General features: G+C 42.2%; 1 pseudogene; it reads right to left on the reverse strand.

Moving 5' to 3' along the window:
* Window positions 1–1,644: 1,644 nt before the first annotated feature.
* LOC125534235 lies at window positions 1,645–4,540 on the reverse strand (annotated as a pseudogene).
* Window positions 4,541–27,099: the final 22,559 nt, after the last annotated feature.

Genomic DNA, 27,099 nt, shown 5'->3' on the forward strand with positions numbered 1-27,099 from the left:
GCGTCACCCGGCGGCGGCGCGAGGAGGGAAGAAGGAGAGGGCGGCGGCGGTGCCTAGGGTTGGAGGCCCCTGAGTCGCCCAAGGCGGGGGCGACGCGAGGGGATAGCGTCAGTCCTCCCCACTGCTAAGTTTGGTTTTTCTCAACCAGAGTCTGATAAATCTTACTGCCAAGTCTATATTGCATACGCATTACAGACAGGAACAGGGGAGAAAGAAATGCCAACATTAGCGTCATCTTGTGAAACAGCCCGGCCAGCAGCTAGATACTACTGGGTACAAGGAACAAGGAACAAGTCGTGATCAAGAAGAGCTTGAGCTTGAGCCTAAAGCATCTTGTGTTATCTTACATATACTACTTAGTACAGAATACTAAGTAGAATATCCCCGCAAAAAAATACTTAGGATAGAATACAAAAGGACAAGGATGACATATATATGTACCCAGTATATGTATGTGTATACTAAATAGTATACGTAGTACTAAGATTTCAGATAGATAGATTAACGACAGCTACCGAATGCTTGCCTCTGTGGGTACGAAACTATCGGCTTCACTTAATTAATCTTTGGATCTGTCCAGCACCTTTCCTGCAACATAGGCATAGTGTCGGTCGTATATGACTTTACTGTTGCCAATATGTGATTTTATCTTTTCTTTTATCAGATTGTGGGTTGTGTACATCTTAACTATGCAGAGTTTAGGTGTGGCTCATCATATTTCGTATCCGATTGATGCTACATTTTGAGTTCATAAAAGCTCCCTTTATTGAAAAATTAATTAACTAAGTGCATATATTCTACTTCTCATGCTAGAAGCTAAAAAAACTTGCAAGGTTCTCCAATCCTAAAAAAACTAGCAAGGTTCTTCATCTTCACTGATCGAGAATTCGAGATACGGCATACTTACATGGAGGTTATACATGTGCCGCTCGATGCATAGGCCTTTGATATATACAGTCTCTACAGGAAAATGGTGATAGTAGGATGGAGACGAGCAAAAACATTTCTTAATTTAATTACCAATTGTGGATCAAGCGAGTATTCGACTTCATGGTGACAAGACGTCAGGGGCAGAGCCATGATTGGAGCATGAGGAGGACGAAAAAGCTGGTGATCAAACAAGGGGATGAAACAACATGATATATTAGGTTTTAATATATCTGTACGGTTATGTTTTCCTTTGATTTGGGGCCATTTGAAGTTCCTTTTGGAATTTATTTGAGGTTCCTTTGTTAAGAAATCAGTGCTTTTGTTAGTTTCGACATCTTGACACTTTCTTCTACTACAAAAGGTGTTTAAAAAATAGCATTGATATGTTGGCAATACGAAAGAAATCAACATTCAACTGGCTTAAAATTTTGAATCATCGGTTCGCATATCAGCTAATTTAGAAATGAAAATAGAATATACTAAAAATGTTGGGGCTTAATAATTGAATTGACCAAACAGTATCATTATTGGTTGGTTCCTCTGATTTATATCACCAAGAAAGAGTACCATGTCTTATACTAGCAGTACTTTGGTTTCTTCTACCTGGTTGCCTGGCTGGTCTTTAATTTACAACACCGACAACATGTACGTTTCAAACCAAAATTACAAGTGTTTAATTTGCAAACTATGAAAAACTACGACGGTACTAGAGAGTTATCCCCACGCATTCCGGCGAGCCCCAGTGCCCCCTTGCCCCATGTTGCCTTGTAAACTCGACCCGCTTCTCGCACAGCGTACAATACCTGGCTTGACAGGCCCAGCAGAAAACATATTCATCATCATCCTGGACACATACATAAGGTCGTTAGATAGATTCATAGGAGAAGCAGGCTAGTGCTCAGTAAATTGGTCATCATCCCTTGCAGATTCAAGCCATGCTGCAGATTGAATAAGACAGGTCTCCTTACCTTGAAAATTTTCTGACGGCATTTTGGGCATTCGATGGTACTGCCTAACGGATGCATTCGAGCCACGCGTTCTGCGGTTTCTAGCTCTTTCAGTCGCTTCTCCAAATCATTTGTGTTATAGTCCTTTTTTTGCGGCGCAAAGAGCCCACATTTACTGCAAAGCATACATGCATGCATTAAGAATAAGATAGGCCCGAGATCTTGGATGCCTACAACCCCCCTCTTTTCAAAGACAAAAGGCCTCTTGATTGCTTAGGATAGGATCGATAGCCTACCTGAAATGGTTATAATTGCTAGCAGTCATGGCCTCGCCACAACGGAAGCAGAATGACTTGCCACAGTTCACACAATACATCATGTTACACCCTTCACTTCTGCTAATGGCCATTCGGCAGTTTGGACATGCTCTAGCATCGTTGTATAAACTTCTGATCATCAGCATCTCCTGCACCATCTCCCTCACAGTTAACTTGCCTGATGCCTGCAAACATTAAATTGAAGACTGAATTATTATGTTTCTAGAAAGTGCAAAAGATTTGCGCTTCACCAAACAGACAATATGTAACTCAATGTATGTAGGTGCATCCAAAGCTTATGGCACATCAAATGTATATTTTATCTTTGAAGGATTTACTAACAAAACCACAATGTGTTTTCCTGCTGGTAACAGGTTATTAGTACTAGCTAGGATGATGTGTATGGAATCAAGTTGCTTAGTATAGCAAAATATGCAAGTTTTAAGACCAATGCAAATGCAGAAGAGATTTTAGTTTCATTTCTATACCTTGAGCTTTTGTTCTGGTGTTAAACACTGTCTCCCTAGATGGCGTGGATCCTTGCAAGCTGAGCAGAAGGTAAAGAAACAACTTTGACATTGCGCGTTCTTATCCTCGTCTGCCAAGCAAGCCATCGAACACCTTGGACAGTAGACCACGTCTGACATTGAGCCCAATGCTTTGTCAAGAAGAAGCCTATCCCAACGTTCAAACTCTTCTTCCCTGAGAAGATTCTTTAGCAGATACGGCGGAATAGAAATGTTGCACTTGGTGCCGGGGCACACCAATTGGAACACAGTACCTTCCTTCACATGTATCCTGCACAAGGTCTCCATGCACGTGACACAAAACAAGTGCTGGCATGGCAGCTGGATGAAGTTTGAACCTAATTGTTTCAGAGCTCAAATTAGTTCACCGGGGAACAAACTTCTATTCGCAAAATTCAGTTACCTAAGAACTTAAGAAGCTTTGTTGGAAAGGAAAAACAGGCCCACCGGTTCTTATTTTTTATCATGAACCAAAGAACACAAACAGTTCACTAAATATCAAGGAATAATCTGTTGGTATGAATGCACAATATATAGAAAAATTGAAAAGGGTAAAGGCTGACGATTGCTCTCTGTAAGGCATATCAGGCACATATGAAGATCATCAAGAAAAGCTTTACGACGCTTCTTACTACTGTAGCTGAGCATCGAAGGGATTACATAATTCAATGGGAGACCTCTTGAGATAGCACGATTATCTGATTTGTGTGCTGGGCTGTCTGGACCTAATATTATTTTGCCATCAATCCAGAGGTGTGACAGCGACGAATTGCGGATCCACTCAACCCACTGATATACCACCTCCTGCCCCGGGAGTTGTGCCCAGATGGCGTCGAGCATCTCACATATCTGAGAAACTTGGGACCCATCCATCCATTTGGCAGTGATTGTAAAATATGGGGGGTCTTTGCTAGGATAACACTGAGGAAGTAAGCATGTCAATACCAAAGGAGGCAAGTAGTCAAGGTTGCAAGTGCAAGAGAATTCCTCTGGTTCATCACCATCTTCTTCTCTACCATCATGAGGGCATCCTCCATCGGCAGAAGAAAACTTAGCGCATAGTTGAGAGCCGTGATGCAAGTCGTAGCGTATGTACACCTAGAATTAAAATAAAGAAAACCATCAAAATCAAATTTCAACATCCAAGAACAGATGAAACAAGAAAACACTGAAACTGATGGCGAAAACACAAAACCTGGAAAAACCGGAGCCCTCCTTTGCTTTCCAATTCAACCAGGTCATCCCCATATATTGCTTCCAATGCCAACAGCTGCAGCGGACAATGAGACCAAGTCAGCAAACAGATGATTCATCCTGCAATACTACAATGTCAATGTTCACCTAAAAAAATACAATGTCAATGCTGTAAATAATTAAGCTTCTCCAAAAACCGACTAAAATTGCAACCTTCGTACGTCCAAAGGCCACAGCCTACGAGCACGTACGGAAGCTCCGTTGCAACAGGGCACAGACCAAGATTGATCACAAGATTGTTAAAAGAAATTCAGTTTGATCAGATATTAGTAGCGTACTGGACCTCGTCCTGCTGTCGCTCCTGGTTGACTCTTATCCCCTCTTCATCCTCCTCCACGGCGGGAAGGTGGATTCTCTTCGTAGCAGCCGCGTCCTCCAATATGGATTCCGCCTCGGCCGCCGCCACCCACGGGGAGTCCAGGTTGAGCACGTCCCCGTCACTCCCATCAGCGCGCGACGAGGGCAAGGAGGAGGAGGACGCTTCGGTGGAGAAGCCTGGGTCGGGGATGCGGCGGGATACGATTGCCCGCGACGACGAGGAGGCACCGGCCGACGATGCTGCCATGGCGGGAGCTCGGAGTTGCCGGGGAGTCGGTCGGAGTGGGTAGTATACCTCAAGAATCAAGATCTTTTTTTTTTAAACACCTCAGGAATCAAGATCGAACCCCGAGTCTATCAGATCGGCCTACGTTCACCGCGTACTGCAGTACAACTCTTTATTTTTGCATGGTTTCCAAGTGATGGAAAAAATTCAATATGGCACCAGGATCAGGACAATATGGCGCGAACTAACATGTGGTTGGATGGTTAAAGAGATTGTGGTATCCCAGTCCACTAGGTTCAAGTCGTGATACTCGCATTTATTTCTGGATTTATTTCAGTATTTCCGGCGATGCGCATTCAGTGGGAGGAGACGTTCCCGTCAATAACGAGGTGTCGACTCAGTCTTTCGAAAATGCTCATAGAGGTAGGGTGTGCGTGTGTGTCTTCATAAGGATGAGTGTATGCGCGTGTATATGAGCGCTTGCGTCTATACTATGTTAAAAATAACTCAATATGGCACAACCGCATTGTTTCCAAGTCTATCAACCTACTAGCCATTTGATCTGATCAGGTAGAGTTGAATTGGTGTTCAAAAAAGGTAGAATTGAATTACCCCTCTTCATCTTTTTTTACTAATAGCAAATATGCCTGTGTGTTGCAACGGGAGATTATGCAGGTGTGGTAGATATAAAAAAAAGTTAATCAAATGTCAGGATGAGATAAGGACTTTTAAAATGTCATTTCACAAACTATGTCTAAGTGATGTCATGATGAAATAAGAGACTTCTAAAAAGTTATTTCAAAAACAAAAAATGCGATGGTCTGATCACGATTTAATTTTCTAAGGCGCCACAACGAAATATTTTTTGCCTGAGCAAACTGCATTGATGGATCCTACTTGAGCTAGACTGATGAATGATATGTCCCGTCTTGACTTAGCATAGCGGTGTTTACCATAATCAGTACTGTGGTACCAGAATAAACATAGCTGTGTATGAAGGTAAAATAGACATTTAGTTATTTTTATATAGCTAGGGGGGGAGGGGGGGGGGGCTCAGCCTTGTACGAAACACATAAACCTTTTTTTAACCCGGTGCGAGGGACTAAATAAAATCATAAACGACCTTTACAGATCCCCTAATAAAACTTCTACGCAAGCGATGGTTCGTTTTGTTCATTACAGACCTATTTAAATTTTTGGGAACATTTTCTAAAGTTTCATGTACATTTTTTCTATTTCCTGAATAAATTTTGAATACTATATTATTTTTTAAAAATCATGAACATTTTTATTCACAAACATCTATTTGAGATTGTGAATATTTTTATAATATGCGAACAATTTCTTGAAATCATGAACATTTTATGATTTTTCAATTATTTTTTAAATTCACAAGCATTTTATGATTTTTCAATATATTTTTAAAGCTCGCAACTTTTTAAAATTTGGTTCTTTTGAAAATCCCGAATTAACTTAAAAACAAAAAATATGAAAAAATGAAAAGCAAAAAACAAAATATAAAACAAGGGGCTCCACCACCCGCACATGGGCCGGCCCATTAGCGCGTGTGGGAGGAGGAGGCGCGCTTCCTACTGAGAAAAAAAGGGGGGAAGGGGGTAGGAACCAAGGATCAAACCCTGGTCTCCCGTGTGGTAACGCATTAGCCATTGGGCTGCCTGTGTGCTTGTGTTTCATGAGTGTATCAATGTATAAGACCCAAACCCAGCAGCGATTTTTAAATAAAATCGAATCCTTTTACTTATGGATGGCATAGTGGATAATTTATGGCAACTTCGGGGGCAATTTTCATGACGGATGACCAGAAGCAATAACCCATTTGTTATTAGGAAAAGATACATCTAAGTGATCTGGTGGGAGATAATTAGTATTGTGCTGCTGTATCAACAAGAAACAAGAAAAAACAAAATAAATATATATTTTTGTGGGTGAATCAAAATAAATATAAATAACAGAAACAAGTGTATGATGATTCACCTGAATAGAATCGAAGGCCATGACAAGCTCATGAGCGACTTCTATTTGTTGGGTTGCACCTTCTCTGTCTATGTGTTCCGCTGACACTTCCGCGTGATTGAACTGTTGTTCTGTCGAATTATTGACGGCATGGATCCAATGAGTTGTTCTTCCCGCAACGGAGAAATGCCACCGATTTGTTGGCTTTCCCCTCTTTCCATAAGAGGGTTGCGACACATCAGATGATTGCATATGGTACTCTTGCAGATGCATTGGATGAGTATCTTTGAATGACTGAAGACACAGGTATAAAGTTCATGAAAGTGTTAGCTGAAATTGTGGTGAGAGTTTGCAACCGTGGAGTGTTCATTACATGTTGTCTGATCCTACACATCGAAGATGGGAAGGATATGTCAAGTCCCATTGACTATGAAAATATTGGCACTATTGTCATGTCTCGTAGATACACAAACCGCATTCAAGCATTTCATGAGGTGTACCGAAAGATTGAAGACCGGAGCTCCCATCATCAGCAGAAGGAAGATCTCATTAAGCACCACAGGCGGCTAACTAGGAGATAATGTGTTGATTTCTTAGAACTCATTTATTTTTACTTAAACGATTCTTTCTTGGGTTATTTGTTGCATCTGGAGCGTTTGTTAATTTGGATCATTTTGTTGTATTCACATTAGTGGTTTGTAATAATATTTGTTGAATTATTTGATCTAAATTGATGTAATTGGGTAATAATAATAATATGAAGTCCGCATTATGGCGACTCTGTGTTTGTATTAGCCTCCTCAACCTCCAAAACATCATGAAGCACACTTTATATACATTATGAAGATTGTGAATACGCGACTTTGCTAGAGTTGCTCTAAGTTAGCACCCTAGTCGACACCTTCTTGCCTCACTCGTCAAATAGGCACGGGGCCAACACTGTCATTGCAGGCAGTATACCTCCCTAGGTAGTTAAAAACTCAAACTGAATGGTCACTTTCCCAAACAGCCATGCATTATCGTCACATGCATGGAAGTCATTATCTCTTCCTCCCTAGAAGATCTAAACGCAAAGAAAGAGTGTCATCATCGAGGTAGAATCGACAGTGATCTTTTTTGGTGATTTTGTTTACATGAGAATGCTAGTTTATAGGGCATCTCCCATGGGTAACCCTATATAATCCCTATAGTTTTGAATCGGATTGTCCGAACCGAAAGCACCATCCAGTGGATTTCCTCATTTTGGTATGGACAATCTTGAATGTCAGATATCACCTAGTATGATCCCAAATGAATGGGAGGAGTAGGGGAGTCTGGACTGTCCACCACGTCGGCCACATATACTAACCTTATCCAATATCCTACTAGTGTTGGGGAACGTAGTAATTTAAAAAAAATTCCTACGCACATGCAAGATCATGGTGATGCATAACAACGAGAGGGGAGAGTGTTGTCCATGTACCCTCGTAGACCGAAAGCGGAAGCGTTAGTACAACGCGGTTGATGTAGTCGTACGTCTTCATAATCCGACCGATCAAGTACCGAACGCACGGCACCTCCGAGTTCTGCACACGTTCAACTCGATGACGTCCCTCGAACTCCGATCCAGCTGAGTGTTGAGGGAGAGTTTCGTCAGCATGACGGCGTGGTGGCGATGATGATGTTCTACCGACGCAGGGCTTCGCCTAAGCACCGCTACGATATGATCGAGGTAGATTATGGTGGAGGGGGACACCGCACACGGCTAAGAGATCAAAAGATCAATTGTTCTGTCTTTGGGATGCCCCCCGCCCCCGTATATAAAGGAGTGGAGGAAGGGAAGGGCCGGCCCTCACTATGGCGCGCCCTAGGGGAGTCCTACTCCCACCGGGAGTAGGATTCCCCCTTTCCTAGTAGAACTAGGAGCCCTTCCAAGTAGTAGGAGTAGGAGGGAATGAAAGGGAAGGGAAAAGGAGAAGGACGAAATCACTAATTAAGGAGTACTCGTTGCAAAGAACACTCCACTTTCCCAGGTCAAGACAAGTGGCGCACATCCAGCGCGCCACTTGTCGCAACCTGGGAGTTTTCCCTTTTTTCGTAGATCCGTTATTCAAAACGTTTTATCTCTTAAACCGTGCGTCCAAATCTCGAACCGTTTTCACCATTGGATTCTTCGCGTCGAGATCTTCAAAACTAGATCCCATGTTGATAGGTTTTGACGAACTTTTTTTCACAAAAAAACGGACGAAAAAAACCGGGTGAAAAAACCGAACCGGGAGCACGGTTTTTTCCCTTTTCGAAAGAGGCACGCCCGTGCCTCTCGCAAAATCACAACCGTGCCTCTCGTGAAAGCAAAACCGTGACTCTCGTGTAAGGAAAAAAACAGAAAATGTGTTTTTTTTCGTTTCCGAGAGGCACGGCCGTGACTCTCGCGAAAGCACAACCGTGCCTCTCGCGAAAGCAAAACCGTGACTCTCGCGAAAAAAAAAAAAACAGAAAATGCGTATTTTTTCCCTTTCCGAGAGGCACGGCCGTGACTTTTGCGTAAGCACAACCGTGCCTCTCGCGGAAGCAAAACCTTGACTCTCACGAACAAAAAAATAGAAAATGCGTTTTGTTTTCCCCTTTCCGAGAGGCACGACCATGACTCTCGCGAAAGCACAACCGTGCCTCTCGCGAAAGCAAAACCGTGACTCTCGCGAAAGGAAAAAAAACAGAAAACGCATTTTTTTCGTTTCCGAGAGGCACGGCCGTGACTCTCGCTAAAGCACAACCGTGCCTCTCGCGGAAGAAAAATCGTGACTTTCACAAAAGAAAAAAAAAGAAAACACGTTTTTTCGCAAAAAAAATTTGAATTTTTTTTATCGAAAAGCTAAGAAAGACCGGGGAAAACCAAAACGTTGAAAAAACCATTTAAAAAGCCGAAAACGCGTGCGGAAAAATAAAAAAACAAAATCCGAAGAGAGTGTCCAGAGCGCGACACGTGGCGAATGGCTGAGAGTGCGCCAAGTGGCGCTGATCGTTGCGAGGCTCCCGAAGGAGCGCTCGTTAACTAGTAGCTCCCGGAGAAGGAAGGAAGGGGGCGCCCCCCCCCCTCCCTAGTCCAATTCGGACCAGCCCATGGGGAGGGGTGCGGCCACCCTTTGAGGCCTTTCTCTCCTTTCCCGTATGGCCCATTAAGGCCCAATACGAATTCCCGTAACTCCCCGGTACTCCCGAAAATACCCGAATCACTCGGAACCTTTCCGATGTCTGAATATAGTCGTCCAATATATCGATCTTTATGTCTCGACCATTTCGAGACTCCTCGTCATGTCCCCGATCTCATCCGGGACTCCGAACTCCTTCGGTACATCAAAACACATAAACTCATAATATAACCGTCATCGAACTTTAAGCGTGCGGACCCTACGGGTTCGAGAACTATGTAGACATGACCGAGACACGTCTCCGGTCAATAACCAATAGCGGAACCTAGATGCTCATATTGGTGTTGGGTTTCGTAGTAATTTCAAAAAATTTCCTATGCACACGCAAGATCATGTGATGCATAGCAACGAGGGGGAAGAGTGTTGTATACGTACCAACGCAGACCGACTGCGGAAGAGATCACACAACGTAGAGGAAGTAGTCGTACGTCTTCACGATCCAACCGATCAAGCACCGAAACTACGGCACCTCCGAGTTCGAGCACACGTTCAGCTCGATGACGATCCCCGGACTCCGATCCAGCAAAGTGTCGGGGAAGAGTTCCGTCAGCACGACGGCGTGGTGACGATCTTGATGTACTACAGCAGCAGGGCTTCGCCTAAACTCCGCTATAGTATTATCGAGGTATATGGTGGCAGGGGGCACCGCACACGGCTAAGGAATAGATCACGTGGATCAACTTGTGTGTCTAGAGGTGCCCCCTGCCTCCGTATATAAAGGAGCCAAGGGGGAGGGCTGGCCGGCCAAGGAGGGGAGGCGCAGGAGAGTCCTACTCCCTCTGGGAGTAGGATTCCTCCCCCCAATCCTAGTCCAACTAGGATTCCTCGGAGGGGAAGGGAGAGAGGGGGGCCGGCCACCTTCTCCTAGTCCTAATAGGACTAGGGGAGGGGGAAGTGGCGCAGCCACCTTGGGCTGCCCCTTTCTCCTTTCCACTAAGGCCCATGAAGGCCCATATGGCTCCCGGGGGTTCCGGTAACCCTCCCGGTACTCCGGTAAAATCCCGATTTCACCCGGAACACTTCCGATATCCAAACATAGGCTTCCAATATATCAATCTTTATGTCTCGACCATTTCGAGACTCCTCGTCATGTCCGTGATCACATCCGGGACTCCAAACAACCTTCGGTACATCAAAATGCATAAACTCATAATATAACTGTCATCGTAACCTTAAGCGTGCGGACCCTACGGGTTCGAGAACAATGTAGACATGACCGAGACACGTCTCCGGTCAATAACCAATAGCGGGAACCTGGATGCCCATATTGGCTCCTACATATTCTACGAAGATCTTTATCGGTCAGACCGCATAACAACATACGTTGTTCCCTTTGTCATCGGTATGTTACTTGCCCGAGATTCGATCGTCGGTATCCAATACCTAGTTCAATCTCGTTACCGGCAAGTCTCTTACTCGTTCCGTAATACATCATCCCGTCAACTAACTCATTAGTTAATGCTTGCAAGGCTTATGTGATGTGTATTACCGAGAGGGCCCAGAGATACCTCTCCGACAATCGGAGTGACAAATCCTAATCTCGAAATACGCCAACCCAACATCTACCTTTGGAGACACCTGTAATGCTCCTTTATAATCACCCAGTTACGTTGTGACGTTTGGTAGCACCCAAAGTGTTCCTCCGGCAAACGGGAGTTGCATAATCTCATAGTCATAGGAACATGTATAAGTCATGAAGAAAGCAATAGCAACATACTAAACGATCGGGTGCTAAGCTAATGGAATGGGTCATGTCAATCAGATCATTCAACTAATGATGTGACCTCCGTTAATCAAATAACAACTCATTGTTCATGGTTAGGAAACATAACCATCTTTGATTAACGAGCTAGTCAAGTAGAGGCATACTAGTGACACTTTGTTTGTCTATGTATTCACACATGTATTATGTTTCCGGTTAATACAATTCTAGCATGAATAATAAACATTTATCATGATATAAGGAAATAAATAATAACTTTATTATTGCCTCTAGGGCATATTTCCTTCAGTCTCCCACTTGCACTAGAGTCAATAATCTAGTTCACATCGCCATGTGATTTAACAGCAATAGTTCACATCACCATGTGATTAATACCCATAGTTCACATCGATATGTGATCAACACCCAAAGGGTTTACTAGAGTCAGTAATCTAGTTCACATCGCTATGTGATTAACACCCAAAGAGTACTAAGGTGTGATCATGTTTTGCTTGTGAGATAATTTTAGTCAACGGGTCTGTCACATTCAGATCCGTAAGTATTTTGCGAATTTCTATGTCAACAATGCTCTGCACGGAGCTACTCTAGCTTATTGCTTCCACTTTCAATATGTATCTAGATCGAGACTTAGAGTCATCCAGATCTGTGTCAAAGCTTGCGTCGACGTAACTTTTTACGACGAACCTTTTTGTCACCTCCATAATTGAGAAATATTTCCTTATTCCACTAAGGATAATTTTGACCGCTGTCCAGTGATCTACTCTTAGATCACTATTGTACTCCCTTGCTTAACACAGTGTAGGGTATACAATAGATCTGGTACACAGCATGGCATAGAACCTATGACTGAGGCATAGGGAATGACTTTCATTCTCTTTCTATCTTCTGCCGTGGTCGGGCTTTGAGTCTTACTCAACTTCACACCTTGTAACACAGGCAAGAAACTTTTTCTTTGACTGTTCCATTTTGAACTACTTCAAAATCTTGTCAAGGTATGTACTCATTGAAAAAACTTATCAAGCGTCTTGATCTATCTCTATAGATCTTGAAGCTCAATATGTAAGCAGCTTCACCGAAGTCTTTCTTTGAAAAACTCCTCTCAAACACTCCTTTATGCTTTACAGAATAATTCTACATTATTTCCAATCAACAATATGTCATTCACATATACTTATCAGAAATACTGTAGTGCTCCCACTCACTTTCTTGTAAATACAGGCTTCACCGCAAGTCTGTATAAAACTTATATGCTTTGATCAACTTATCAAAGCGTATATTCCAACTCCGAGATGCTTGCACCAGTCCATAGATGGATCGCTGGAACTCGCATATTTTGTTAGCACCTTTAGGATTGACAAAACCTTCTGGTTGTATCATATACAACTCTTCTTTAATAAATCTATTAAGGAATGCAGTTTTGTTTATCCATTTGCCAGATTTCATAAAATGCGGCAATTGCTAACATGATTCGGACAGACTTTAAGCATGGATACGAGTGAGAAACTCTCATCGTAGTCAACACCTTGAACTTTGTCAAAAACCTTTTGCGACAATTCTAGCTTTGTAGATAGTAACACTACTATCAGCGTCCGTCTTCCTCTTGAAGATCCATTTATTTTCTATGACTTGCCGATCATCGGGCAAGTCAACCAAAGTCCATACTTTGTTCTCATACATGGATCCCATCTCAGATTTCATGGCTTCAAGCCACTTTGCGGAATCTGGGCTCACCATCACTTCTTCATAGTTCGTAGGTTCATCATGATCTAGTAGCATGACTTCCAGAACTGGATTACCGTACCACTCTGGTGCGGATCTTACTCTGGTTGATCTACGAGGTTCAGTAGTATCTTGTTCTGAAGTTTCATGATCATTATCATTAACTTCCTCACTTATTGGTGTAGGTGTCGCAGAAACAGTTTTCTGTGATGTACTACTTTCCAACAAGGGAGCAGGTACAGTTACCTCGTCAAGTTCTAATTTCCTCCCACTCACTTCTTTCGAGAGAAACTCCTTCTCCAGAAAGTTTCCGAATTTTAGCAACAAAAGTCTTGCCTTCGGATCTGTGATAGAAGGTGTATCCAATAGTTTCCTTTGGATATCCTATGAAGACATAATTCTCCGATTTGGTTTTGAGCTTATCAGAATGAAACCTTTTCCATATAAGCATCACAATCCCAAACTTTAAGAAACGACAGCTTAGGTTTCTTGCCAAACCATAGTTCATACGGTGTCATCTCAACGGATTTAGATGGTGCCCTATTTAACGTGAATGCAACTGTCTCTAATGCATAACCCCAAAATGATAGTGGTAGATCGGCAAGAGACATCATAGATTGCACTTTATCCAATAAAGTACGGTTATGACATTCGGACACACCATTACACTGTGGTGTTCCAGGTGGCGTGAGTAGTGAAACTATTTCACATTGTTTTTAACTGAAGGCCAAACTCGTAACTCAAATATTTTACCTCTGCGATCATATCGTAGAAACTTTTATTTTCTTGTTACGATGATTCTCCACTTCACTCTGAAATTCTTTGAACTTTTCAAATGTTTCAGACTTGTGTTTCATCAAGTAGATATACTCATATCTGCTCAAATCATCTGTGAAGATCAGAAAATAATGATACCTGTCACGAGCCTCAATATTCATCGGACCACATACATCAGTATGTATGATTTCCAACAAATCTGTTGCTCGCTCCATTGTTCCGAAGAACAAAGTTTTAGTCATCTTGCCCATAAGGCATGGTTCGCAAGCATCAAGTGATTCATAATCAAGTGATTCCAAAATCCCATCAGCATGGAGTTTCTTCATGCGCTTTACACCAATATGACCTAAACGGCAGTGCTACAAATAAGTTGCACTATCATTATTAACTTTGCATCTTTTGGTTTCAATATTATGATTATGTGTATCACTACGATCGAGATCCAATGAACTATTTTCATTGGGTGTGTAACCATATAAGGTTTTATTCATGTAAACAGAACAACAATTTATTCTCTTACTAAATGAATAACCGTATTACAATAAACATGATCAAATCATATTCATGCTCAACGCAAACACCAAATAACACTTATTCAGGTTCAACACTAATCTCGAAAGTATAGGGGAGTGTGCGATGATGATCATATCAATCTTGGAACTACTTCCAACACACATTGTCACTTCACCCTTAACTAGTCTCTGTTTATTTTGCAACTCCCGTTTCGAGTTACTAATCTTAGCAACTGAACTAGTATCAAATACTGAGGGGTTGCTATAAACACTAGTAAAGTACACATCAATAACATGTATATCAAATATACTTATGTTCACTTTGCCATCCTTCTTACCTGCCAATCACTTGGGGTAGTTCCGCTTCCAGTGACCAGTCCCTTTGCAGTAGAAACACTTAGTCTCAGGCTTAGGATCAGACTTGGGCTTCTTCACTTGAGCAACAACTTGCTTGCTGTTCTTCTTGAAGTTCCCCTTCTTCCCTCTGCCCTTTTCTTGAAACTAGTGGTCTTGTCTACCATCAACACTTGATGTTTTTCTCGATTTCTACCTTCGTCAATTTCTGCATTACGAAGAGCTTGGGAATCATTTCCGTTATCCCTTGCATATCATAGTTCATCACGAAGTTCTACTAACTTGGTGATGGTGACTAGAGAATTCTGTCAATCACTATCTTATCTGGAAGATTAACTCCCACTTGATTCAAGCGATTGTAGTACCCAGACAATCTGAGCACATGCTCACTAGTTGAGCGATTCTCCTCCATATTTTAGCTATAGAACTTGTTGGAGACTTCATATCTCTCAACTTGGGTATTTTCTTGAAATATTAGCTTCAACTCCTGGAACATCTCATATGGTCCATGACGTTCAAAACGTCTTTGAAGTCCCGATTCTAAGCGTTTAAGCATGGTGCACTTAAACTATCAAGTAGTCATCATATTGAGCTAGCCAAACGTTCATAACGTCTGCATCTGCTCCTGCAATAGGTCTGTCACCTAGCGGTGCATCAAGGACATAATTCTTCTGTGCAGCAATGAGGATAAACCTCAGATCACGGATCCAATCCGCATCATTGCTACTAACATCTTTCAACACAATTTTCTCTAGGAACATATCAAAATAAACACAGGGAAACAACAACGCGAGCTATTGATCTACAACATAATTTGCAAAATACTACCAGGACTAAGTTCATGATAAATTTAAGTTCAATTAATCATATTACTTAAGAACTCCCACTTAGATAGACATCCCTCTAATCCTCTAAGTGATCACGTGATCCAAATCAACTAAACCATGTCCGATCATCACGTGAGATGGAGTAGTTTCATTGGTGAACATCACTATGTTGATCATATCTACTATATGATTCACGCTCGACCTTTCGGTCTCCGTGTTCCGAGGCCATATCTGTATATGCTTGGCTCGTCAAGTATAACCTGAGTATTCCGCGTGTGCAACTGTTTTGCACCCGTTGTATTTGAACGTAGAGCCTATCACACCCGATCATCACTTGGTGTCTCAGCACGAAGAACTTTCGCAACGGTGCATACTCAGGGAGAACACTTCTTGATAATTTAGTGAGAGATCATCTTATAATGCTACCGTCAATCAAAGCAAGATAAGATGCATAAAAAGATAAACATCACATGCAATCAATATAAGTGATATGATATGGCCATAATCATCTTGTGCCTGTGATCTCCATCTCCGAAGCACCGTCATGATCACCATCGTCACCGGCGCGACACCTTGATCTCCATCGTAGCATCGTTGTTGTCTCGCCAATCTTATGCTTCCACGACTATCACTACCGTTTAGTAATAAGGTAAAGCATTACATCGCGATTGCATTGCATACAATAAAGCGACAACCATATGGCTCCTGCCAGTTGCCGATAACTCGGTTACAAAACATGATCATCTCATACAATAAAATTCAGCATCATGCCTTGACCATATCACATCACAACATGCCCTGCAAAAACAAGTTAGACGTCCTCTACTTTGTTGTTGCAAGTTTTACGTGGCTGCTACGGGCTTAAGTAAGAACCAATCTCACCTACGCATCAAAACCACAACGATAGTTTGTCAAATAGACTCCGTTTTAACCTTCGCAAGGACCGGGCGTAGCCATACTTGGTTCAACTAAAGTTGGAGAGACAGTCGCCCGCAAGCCATCTATGTGCAAAGCACGTCGAGGGAACCGTTCTCGCGTAAGCGTACGCGTAAGGTTGGTCCGGGTCGTCTCGTCCAACAATACCGCCGAACCAAAGTATGACATGCTGGTAGGCAGTATGACTTATATCGCCCACAACTCACTTGTGTTCTACTCGTGCATATAACATCAACATAAATAACCTAGGCTCGGATACCACTGTTGGGTTTCGTAGTAATTTCAAAAAAATTCCTACGCACACGCAAGATCATGTGATGCATAACAACGAGGGGGAAGAGTGTTGTCTACGTACCAACGCAGACCGACTGCGGAAGCGATCACACAACGTAGAGGAAGTAGTCGTACGTCTTCACGATCCAACCGATCAAGCACCGAAACTACGGCACCTCCGAGTTCGAGCACACGTTCAGCTCGATGACGATCCCCGGACTCCGATCCAGCAAAGTGTCGGGAAGAGTTCCGTCAGCACGACGGCGTGGTGAAGATCTTGATGTACTACAGCAGCAGGGCTTCGCCTAAGCTCCGCTACAGTATTATCGAGGTATATGGTGGCAGGGGGCACCGCACACGGCTAAGGAATAGATCACGTGGATCAACTTGTGTGTCTAGAGGTGTCCCCTACCTCCGTATATAAAGGAGTAGAGGGGGGAGGCTGGCCGGCCAAAGGAGGGGAGGCGCAGGAGAGTCCTACTCCCTCTGGGAGTAGGATTCCTCCCCCCAATCCTAGTCCAACTAGGATTCCTCGGAGGGGAAGGGAGAGAGGGGGGCCGGCCACCTTCTCCTAGTCCTAATAGGACTAGGGGAGGGGGAAGTGGCGCAGCCACCTTGGGCTTCCCCTTTCTCCTTTCCACTAAGGCCCATGAAGGCCCATATGGCTCCCGGGGGGTTCCGGTAACCCTCCCGGTACTCCGGTAAAATCCCGATTTCACCCGGAACACTTCCGATGTCCAAACATAGGCTTCCAATATATCAATCTTTACGTCTCGACCATTTCGAGACTCCTCGTCATGTCCGTGATCACATCCGGGACTCCAAACAACCTTCGGTGCATAAACTCATAATATAACTGTCATCGTAACCTTAAGCGTGCGGACCCTACGGGTTCGAGAACAATGTAGACATGACCGAGACATGTCTCTGGTCAATAACCAATAGCGGGACCTGGATGCCCATATTGGCTCCTACATATTCTACGAAGATCTTTATCGGTCAGACCGCATAACAACATACGTTGTTCCCTTTGTCATCGGTATGTTACTTGCCCAAGATTCGATCGTCGGTATCCAATACCTAGTTCAATCTCGTTACCGGCAAGTCTCTTTACTCGTTCCGTAATACATCATCTCACAACTAACATATTAGTTGTAATGCTTGCAAGGCTTATGTGATGTGTATTACCGAGAGGGCCCAGAGATACCTCTCCGACAATCGGAGTGACAAATCCTAATCTCGAAATACGCCAACCCAACATCTACCTTTGGAGACACCTGTAATGCTCCTTTATAATCACCCAGTTACTTTGTGACGTTTGGTAGCACCCAAAGTGTTCCTCCGGCAAACGGGAGTTGCATAATCTCATAGTCATAGGAACATGTATAAGTCATGAAGAAAGCAATAGCAACATACTAAAACGATCGGGTGCTAAGCTAATGGAATGGGTCATGTCAATCAGATCATTCAACTAATGATGTGACCTCGTTAATCAAATAACAACTCATTGTTCATGGTTAGGAAACATAACCATCTTTGATTAACGAGCTAGTCAAGTAGAGGCATACTAGTGACACTTTGTTTGTCTATGTATTCACACATGTATTATGTTTCCGGTTAATACAATTCTAGCATGAATAATAAACATTTATCATGATATAAGGAAATAAATAATAACTTTATTATTGCCTCTAGGGCATATTTCCTTCAATTGGCTCCTACATATTCTACGAAGATCTTTATCGGTCAAACCGCATAACAACATACGTTGTTCCCTTTGTCATCGGTATGTTACTTGCCCGAGATTCGATCGTCGGTATCTCAATACCTAGTTCAATCTCGTTACCGGCAAGTCTCTTTACTCGTTCCGTAATACATCATCCCGCAACTAACTCATTGGTTGCAATGTTTGCAAGGCTTAAGTGATGTGCATTACCGAGTGGGCCCACAGATACCTCTCCGACAATCGGAGTGACAAATCCTAATCTCAAAATACGCCAACCCAACAAGTACCTTCGGAGACACCTGTAGAGCACCTTTATAATCACCCAGTTACGTTGTGACGTTTGGTGGCACACAAAGTGTTCCTCCGGTAAACGGGAGTTGCATAATCTCATAGTCATAGAAACATGTATAAGTCATGAAGAAAGCAATGGCAACAAACTAAACGATCAAGTGCTATACTAACGGAATGGGTCAAGTCAATCACATCATTCTCTAATGATGTGACCCCGTTAATCAAATGACAACTCATGTCTATGGCTAGGAAACTTAACCATCTTTGATTCAACGAGCTAGTCAAGTTGAGGCATACTAGTGACATACTGTTTGTCTATGTATTCACACATGTATTATGTTTCCGGTTAATACAATTCTAGCATGAATAATAAACATTTATCATGATATAAGGAAATAAATAATAACTTTATTATTGCCTCTAGGGTATATTTCCTTCAGTCTCCCACTTGCACTAGAGTCAATAATCTAGTTCACATCGCCATGTGATTTAACATCAATAGTTCACATTACCATGTGATTAACACCCATAGTTCACATCGTCATGTGACCAACACCCAAAGGGTTTACTAGAGTCAATAATCTAGTTCACATCGCTATGTGATTAATATCCAAAGAGTACTAAGGTGTGATCATGTTTTGCTTGTGAGGGAAGTTTAGTCAACGGGTCTGCCACATTCAGATCCGTATGTATTTTGCAAATTTCTATGTCAACAATGCTCTGCACGGAGCTACTCTAGCTAATTGCTCCCACTTTCAATATGTATCCAGATTGAGACTTTGAGTCATCTGGATCAGTGTCAAAACTTGCATCGACGTAACCCTTTACGACGAACCTTTTGTCACCTCCATAATTGAGAAACATATCCTTATTCCACTAAGGATAATTTTGACCAATGTCCAGTGATCCACTCCTAGATCACTATTGTACTCCCTTGCCAAACTCAGGGCAGAGTATACAATAGGTCTGGTACACAACATGGCATACTTTATAGAACCTATGGCTGAGGCATAGTGAATGACTTTCATTCTCTCTCTATCTTCTGCCGTGGTCGGGTTTTGAGTCTTACTCAACTTCACACCTTATAACACAGGCAAGAAATCCTTCTTTGACTGTTCCATTTTGAACTACTTCAAAATCTTGTCAAGGTATGTACTCATTGAAAAACTTATCAAGCGTCTTGATCTATCTCTATAGATCTTGATGCTCAATATGTAAGCAGCTTCACCGAGGTCTTTCTTTGAAAAACTCCTTTCAAACATTCCTTTATGCTTTGCAGAATAATTCTACATTATCTCCGATTCACATATACATATCAGAAATGTTGTAGTGCTCCCACTCACTTTCTTGTAAATACAGGCTTCACCGCAAGTCTGTATAAAACTATATGCTTTGATCAACTTATCAAAACGTATATTCCAACTCCGAGATGCTTGCACCAGTCCATAGATGGATCGCTGAAGCTTGCATATTTTGTTAGTAATTTTAGGATTGACAAAACCTTCTGGTTGCATCATATACAACTCTTTTTTAATAAATCCATTAAGGAATGCAGTTTTGTTTATCCATTTGCCAGATTTCATAAAATGCGGTAATTGCTAACATGATTCGGACAGACTTAAGCATAGATACGAGTGAGAAACTCTCATCATAGTCAACACCTTGAACTTGTCGAAAACCTTTTTGCGACAATTCTAGCTTTGTAGATAGTAACACTACTATTAGTGTCCGTCTTTCTTTTGAAAATCCATTTAATCTCAATGGCTCGCCGATCAATGGGCAAGTCAATCAAAGTCCATACTCTCTTCTTATACATGGATCTCATCTTAGATTTCATGGCCTCAAGCCATTTCGCGGAATCTAGGCTCATCATCGCTTCCTCATAGTTCGTAGGTTCGTCATGGTCAAGTAATATGACCTCCAGAACAGGATTACCGTACCACCTGGTGCGGATCTCACTCTGGTTTACCTACGAGGTTCGGTAGTAATTTGATCTGAAGTTACATGACCATCATCATTAGCTTCTCACTAATTGGTGTAGTAGTCACAGGAACAGATTTCTGTGATGAACTACTTTCCAATAAGGGAGCAGGTACAGTTACCTCATCAAGTTCTACTTTCCTCCCACTCACTTCTTTCGAGAGAAACTCCTTCTCTAGAAAGGTTCCATTCTCAGCAATGAATATCTTGCCTTCGGATCTGTGATAGAAGGTGTACCCAACATTTTCTTTTGGGTATCCTATGAAGACACACTTCTCCGATTTGGTCTGAGCTTATCAGGTTGAAACTTTTTCACATAAGCATTGCAACCTCAAACTTTAAGAAACGACAGCTTAGGTTTTTTGCCAAACCATAGTTCATATGGTGTCGTCTCAACGGATTTAGATGGTGCCCTATTTAATGTGAATGTAGCTGTCTCTAATGTATAACCCCAAAACGATAGTGGTAAATTGGTAAAAGACATCATAGATCGCACCATATCTAATAAAGTAGGGTTACGACGTTCGGACACACCATTACACTGTGGTGTTCCAGGTGGCGTGAGTAGTGAAACTATTTCACATTGTTTTAACTGAATCCCAAACTCGTAACTCAAATATTTTACTTCTACGATCATATCGTAGAAACTTTTATTTTTGTTACGATGATTCTCCACTTCACTCTAAAATTCTTTCAAATGTTTCAGACTTGTGTTTCATCAAGTAGATATACTCATATCTACTCAAATCATCTGTGAAGATCAGAAAATAATGATACCTGCCGCGAGCCTCAATATTCATCGGACCACATACATCAGTATGTATGATTTCCAACAAATCTGTTGCTCGCTCCATTGTTCCGGAGAACGGAGTCTTAGTCATCTTACCCATGAGGCATGGTTCGCAAGCATCAACTGATTCATAATCAAGTGATTCCAAAAGCCCATCAACATGGATTTTCTTCATGCACTTTACACCAATATGACTTAAACGGCAGTGCCACAAATAAGTTGCACTGTCATTATTAACTTTGCATCTTTTGGCTTCAATATTATAAAAATGTGTATCACCACGATCGAGATCCAAAAAACCATTTTCATTGGGTGTATGACCATAGAAGGTTTTATTCATGTAAACAGAACAACAATTATTCTCTAACTTACATGAATAACTGTATTGCAATAAACATGATCCAATCATATTCATGCTCAACGCAAACACTAAATAACATTTATTTTAGGTTTAACACTAATCCCGAAAGTATAGGAAGTGTGCGATGATGATCATATCAATCTTGGAACCATTTCCAATACACATCGTCACTTCACCCTTAACTAGTCTCTGTTCATTCTGCAACTCCCGTTTCGAGTTACTATTCTTAGCAACTGAACTAGTATCAAATACTAAGGGGTTGCTATAAACATTAGTAAAGTACACATCAATAACATGTATATCAAATATACCTATGTTCACTTTGCCATCCTTCTTATCCGCCAAATACTTGGGGTAGTTCCGCTTCCAATGACCAGTCCATTTGCAGTAAAAGCACTCAGTTTCAGGCTTAGGTCCATACTTGGGTTTTTTCACTTGAGCAGCAACTTGTTTGCCGTTCTTCTTGAAGTTCCCATTTCTTCCCTTTATCCCTTTACTTGAAACTAGTGGTTTTGTTTACCATCAACACTTGATGCTTTTCTTGATTTCTACCTTCATCGATTTCAACATCACGAAGAGCTTGGGAATCGTTTCCGTTATCCCTTGCATATTATAGTTCATCACGAAGTTCTACTAACTTGGTGATGGTGACTAGAGAATTCTGTCAATCACTATTTTATCTGGAAGATTAACTCCCACTTGATTCAAGCGATTGTAGTACCCAGACAATCTGAGCACATGCTCACTGCTTGAGCTATTCTCCTCCATCTTTTAGCTATAGAACTTGTTGGAGACTTCATATCTCTCAACTCGGGTATTTACTTGAAATATTAACTTCAACTCCTGGAACATCTCATATGGTCCATGACGTTCAAAACGTCTTTGAAGTCTCGATTATAAGCCGTTTAAGCATGGTGCACTAAACTATCAAGTAGTCATCATATTGAGCTAGCCAAATGTTCATAACATCTACATCTGCTCCTGCAATAGGTTTGTCACCTAGCGGTGCATCAAGGACATAATTCTTCTGTGCAGCAATGAGGATAAACCTCAGATCACGGATCCAATCCGCATCATTGCTACTAACATCTTTCAACTTAGTTTTCTCTAGGAACATATCAAAAATAAAACAGGGGAGCTAAACGCGAGCTATTGATATACAACATAGATATGCTAATACTACCAGGACTAAGTTCATGATAAATTTAAGTTCAATTAATCATATTACTTAAGAACTTCCACTTAGAAAGACATCCCTCTAATCTTCTAAGTGATCATGTGATCCAAATCAACTAAACCATAACCGATCATCACGTAAAATGGAGTAGTTTTCAATGGTGAACATCACTATGTTGATCATATCTATTATATGATTCACGCTCGACCTTTCGGTCTCAGTGTTCCGAGGCCATATCTGCATATGCTAGGCTCGTTAAGTTTAACCTGAGTATTCTGCGTGTGCAAAACTGGCATGCACCCGTTTTAGATGGACGTAAAGCTTATCACACCCGATCATCACGTGGTGTCTGGGCACGACGAACTTTGGTAACGGTGCATACTCAGGGAGAACACTTTTTTATCTTGAAATTTAGTGAGAGATCAACTTATAATGCTACCGTCAATCAAAGCAAGATAAGATGCATAAAGATAAACATGACATGCAATCAAAATGTGTGACATGATATGGCCATCATCATCTTGTGCCTTTGATCTCCATCTCCAAAGCATCGTCATAATTTCCATCGTCACCGGCATGACACCATGATCTCCATCATCTTGATCTATATCAATGTGTCGTCACATGGTCGTCTCGCCAACTATTGCTCTTGCAACTATTGCTATCGCATAGCGATAAAGTAAAGCAATTATTTGGCACTTGCATCTTATGCAATAAAGATACAACCATAAGGATTCCGCTAGTTGTCGATAACTTCAACAAAACATGATCATCTTATACAACAACTTATATCTCATCACTTCTTGACCATATCACATCACAACATGCCCTGCAAAAACAAGTTAGACGTCCTCTACTTTGTTGTTGCAAGTTTTACGTGGCTGCTTCGGGCTTAGCAAGAACCGTTCTTACCTGCATCAAAACCACAATGATAATTTGTCAAGTTGGTGCTGTTTTAACCTTCACAAGGACCGGGCGTAGCCACACTCGGTTCAACTAAAATTAGAGAAACTGACACCCGCTAGTCACCTATGTGCATAGCATGGCGGTAAAACCAGTCTCGTGTAAGTGTACGCGTAATGTCGGTCCGGGCCGCTTCATCCAACAATACTGCCGAACCAAAGTGTGACATGCTGGTAAGCAGTATGACTTATATCGCCCACAACTCACTTGTGTTCTACTCGTGCATATTACATCAACGCATAAAACCTGGCTCGGATGCCACTGTTGGGGAACGTAGTAATTTCAAAAAAATTCCTACACACACGCAAGATCATGGTGATGCATAACAACGAGAGGGGAGAGTGTTGTCCACGTACCCTCGTAGATCGAAAGCAGAAGCGTTAGTACAACGCAGTTGATGTAGTCGTACGTCTTCATGATCTGACCGATCAAGTACCGAACGCACGACACCTCTGAGTTCTGCACACGTTCAACTCGATGACGTCCCTCGAACTCCGATCCAGCCGAGTGTTGAGGGAGAGTTTCGTCAGAACGACTGTGTGATGACGATGATGATGTTCTACCGACGCAGTGCTTCGCCTAAGCACCGCTACAATATGATCGAGGTAGATTATGGTGGAGGGGGGCGCCGCACATGGCTAAGAGATCAATTGTTCTGTCTTTGGGGTGCCCCCTGCCCCCGTATATAAAGGAGTGGAGGAGGGGGGGGGCGGCCCTCACTGTGGCGCGCCCTAGGGGAGTCCTACTCCCACCGGGAGTAGGATTCCCCCTTTCCTAGTAGAACTAGGAGTCCTTCCAAGTAGTAGGAGTAGGAGGGAATGAAAGGGAAGGGAAAAGGAGAAGGAAGGAAGGGGACGGCCCCCCTCCCTAGTCCAATTCGGACCAGCCCATGGGGAGGGGTGCGGCCACCCTTTGAGGCCTTTCTCTCCTTTCCCGTATGGCCCATTAAGGCCCAATACGAATTCCCGTAACTCCTCGATACTCCCGAAAATACCCGAATCACTCGGAACCTTTCCGATGCCTGAATATAGTCATCCAATATATCGATCTTTATGTCTCAACCATTTCGAGACTCCTCGTCATGTCCCCGATCTCATCCGGGACTCCGAACTCCTTCGGTACATCAAAACACATAAACTCATAATATAACCGTCATCGAACTTTAAGCGTGCGGACCCTACGGGTTCGAGAACTATGTAGACATGACCGAGACACGTCTCCAGTCAATAACCAATAGCGGAACCTGGATGCTCATATTGGCTCCTACATATTCTACGAAGATCTTTATCGGTCAAACCGCATAACAACATACGTTGTTCCCTTTGTCATCGGTATGTTACTTGCCCGAGATTCGATCGTCGGTATCTCAATACCTAGTTCAATCTCGTTACCGGCAAGTCTCTTTACTTGTTCCGTAACACATCATCCCGTAACTAACTCATTAGTTGTAATGCTTGCAAGGCTTATAGTGATGTGCATTACCGAGTGGGCCCAGAGATACCTCTCCGACAATCGGAGTGACAAATCCTAATCTCAAAATACGCCAACCCAACAAGTACCTTCGGAGACACTTGTAGAGCACCTTTATAATCACCCAGTTACGTTGTGACGTTTGGTGGCACACAAAGTGTTCCTCCGGTAAACGGGAGTTGCATAATCTCATAGTCATAGGAACATGTATAAGTCATGAAGAAAGCAATAGCAACAAACTAAACGATCAAGTGCTATGCTAACGGAATGGGTCAAGTCAATCACATCATTCTCTAATGATGTGACCCCGTTAATCAAATGAAAACTCATGTCTATGGCTAGGAAACTTAACCATCTTTGATTCAACGAGCTAGTCAAGTAGAGGCATACTAGTGACATACTGTTTGTCTATGTATTCACAGATGTATTATGTTTCCGGTTAATACAATTCTAGCATGAATAATAAACATTTATCATGATATAAGGAAATAAATAATAACTTTATTATTGCCTCTAGGGCATATTTCCTTCAACTAGGACTACTCCACCCCCTCTCCCCACATTGGGATCCTGAAAGTCGCCATCACACCCACCTTGTCGCCCCCGACCATTGCTGGATACCCCGTCGGATGAGGGCCATCATGCGGCCGCTCATCAATGAGGGCATCTATGTCAAGCTCTATCTCGATCGACCCATCTTTCTTGTTGAGTTTGTTGTGTTGTGTTTTAGCACAGTCCTGGCATCAGTCCGTGACTTTCAAAGGTCGTTGGAATATACAAGTATGACATATAGGTTTGATTCCCCCGTTGGAACAAAAGCAATTGTGAAGACTTCACATAGCTGAAAAATATAACGCGATGGTCGCCTATAGTCTGGTTCTTAACAAATTGCTCAAAGAAGTAAGAATAAAGGATACAAAAGGCAATAATTCATGTGCAAAACAAAAATGGTTAAAAAGAAATGTCATCAAAGGGTTTGAGTGATTTTTGCAATTGTTGTGTGTTTCTTTTTGTAACCGGGACGAAAGAAAGAAAAAATCGTCTTTCCTTTGCTTCACCTCTAAATTAGTTGGACAAACAATGTCATCAAATGTTTGATTTGATTTATTGGGCTTAATGAAGGACATATTGTTCATAAGATTTGATCGAGTTATCGTAGGACATGCTTCGAGTAGCATACGCAAAGAGAAGTGATTTGGTTTAGATTATTCCGAATCAAGGGGGGCGTGTAGAGGGAAAAGGCAATGTAGGGGGTAGAGGGAGGAAACCTAGAGGCGAGGAGGTGAAGGTACCAACTTATTTTTAATAGTTGAGATTATTTAGGTTATATTTTAGTACCTTCCAGTGTTTTATGTGTGCTTAGAGTATACAAGTATCTTGCTCATTGTTTATTTATAATTTTAGTTTAAAAAATTTATATATTGTTCCTATATGCATGTGATATGATCATGTCTGCATACACTTTGTTCGATATTTGAATCTGCATACTTCAGTATTAGAATCCGCTTCTGTCCAAACTGGTTTCACCTCTAGAAATGA

This window comes from Triticum urartu, chromosome 2 (genome assembly GCF_003073215.2).
Source record: "Triticum urartu cultivar G1812 chromosome 2, Tu2.1, whole genome shotgun sequence".
In the NCBI taxonomy this organism is placed as follows: domain Eukaryota; kingdom Viridiplantae; phylum Streptophyta; class Magnoliopsida; order Poales; family Poaceae; genus Triticum; species Triticum urartu.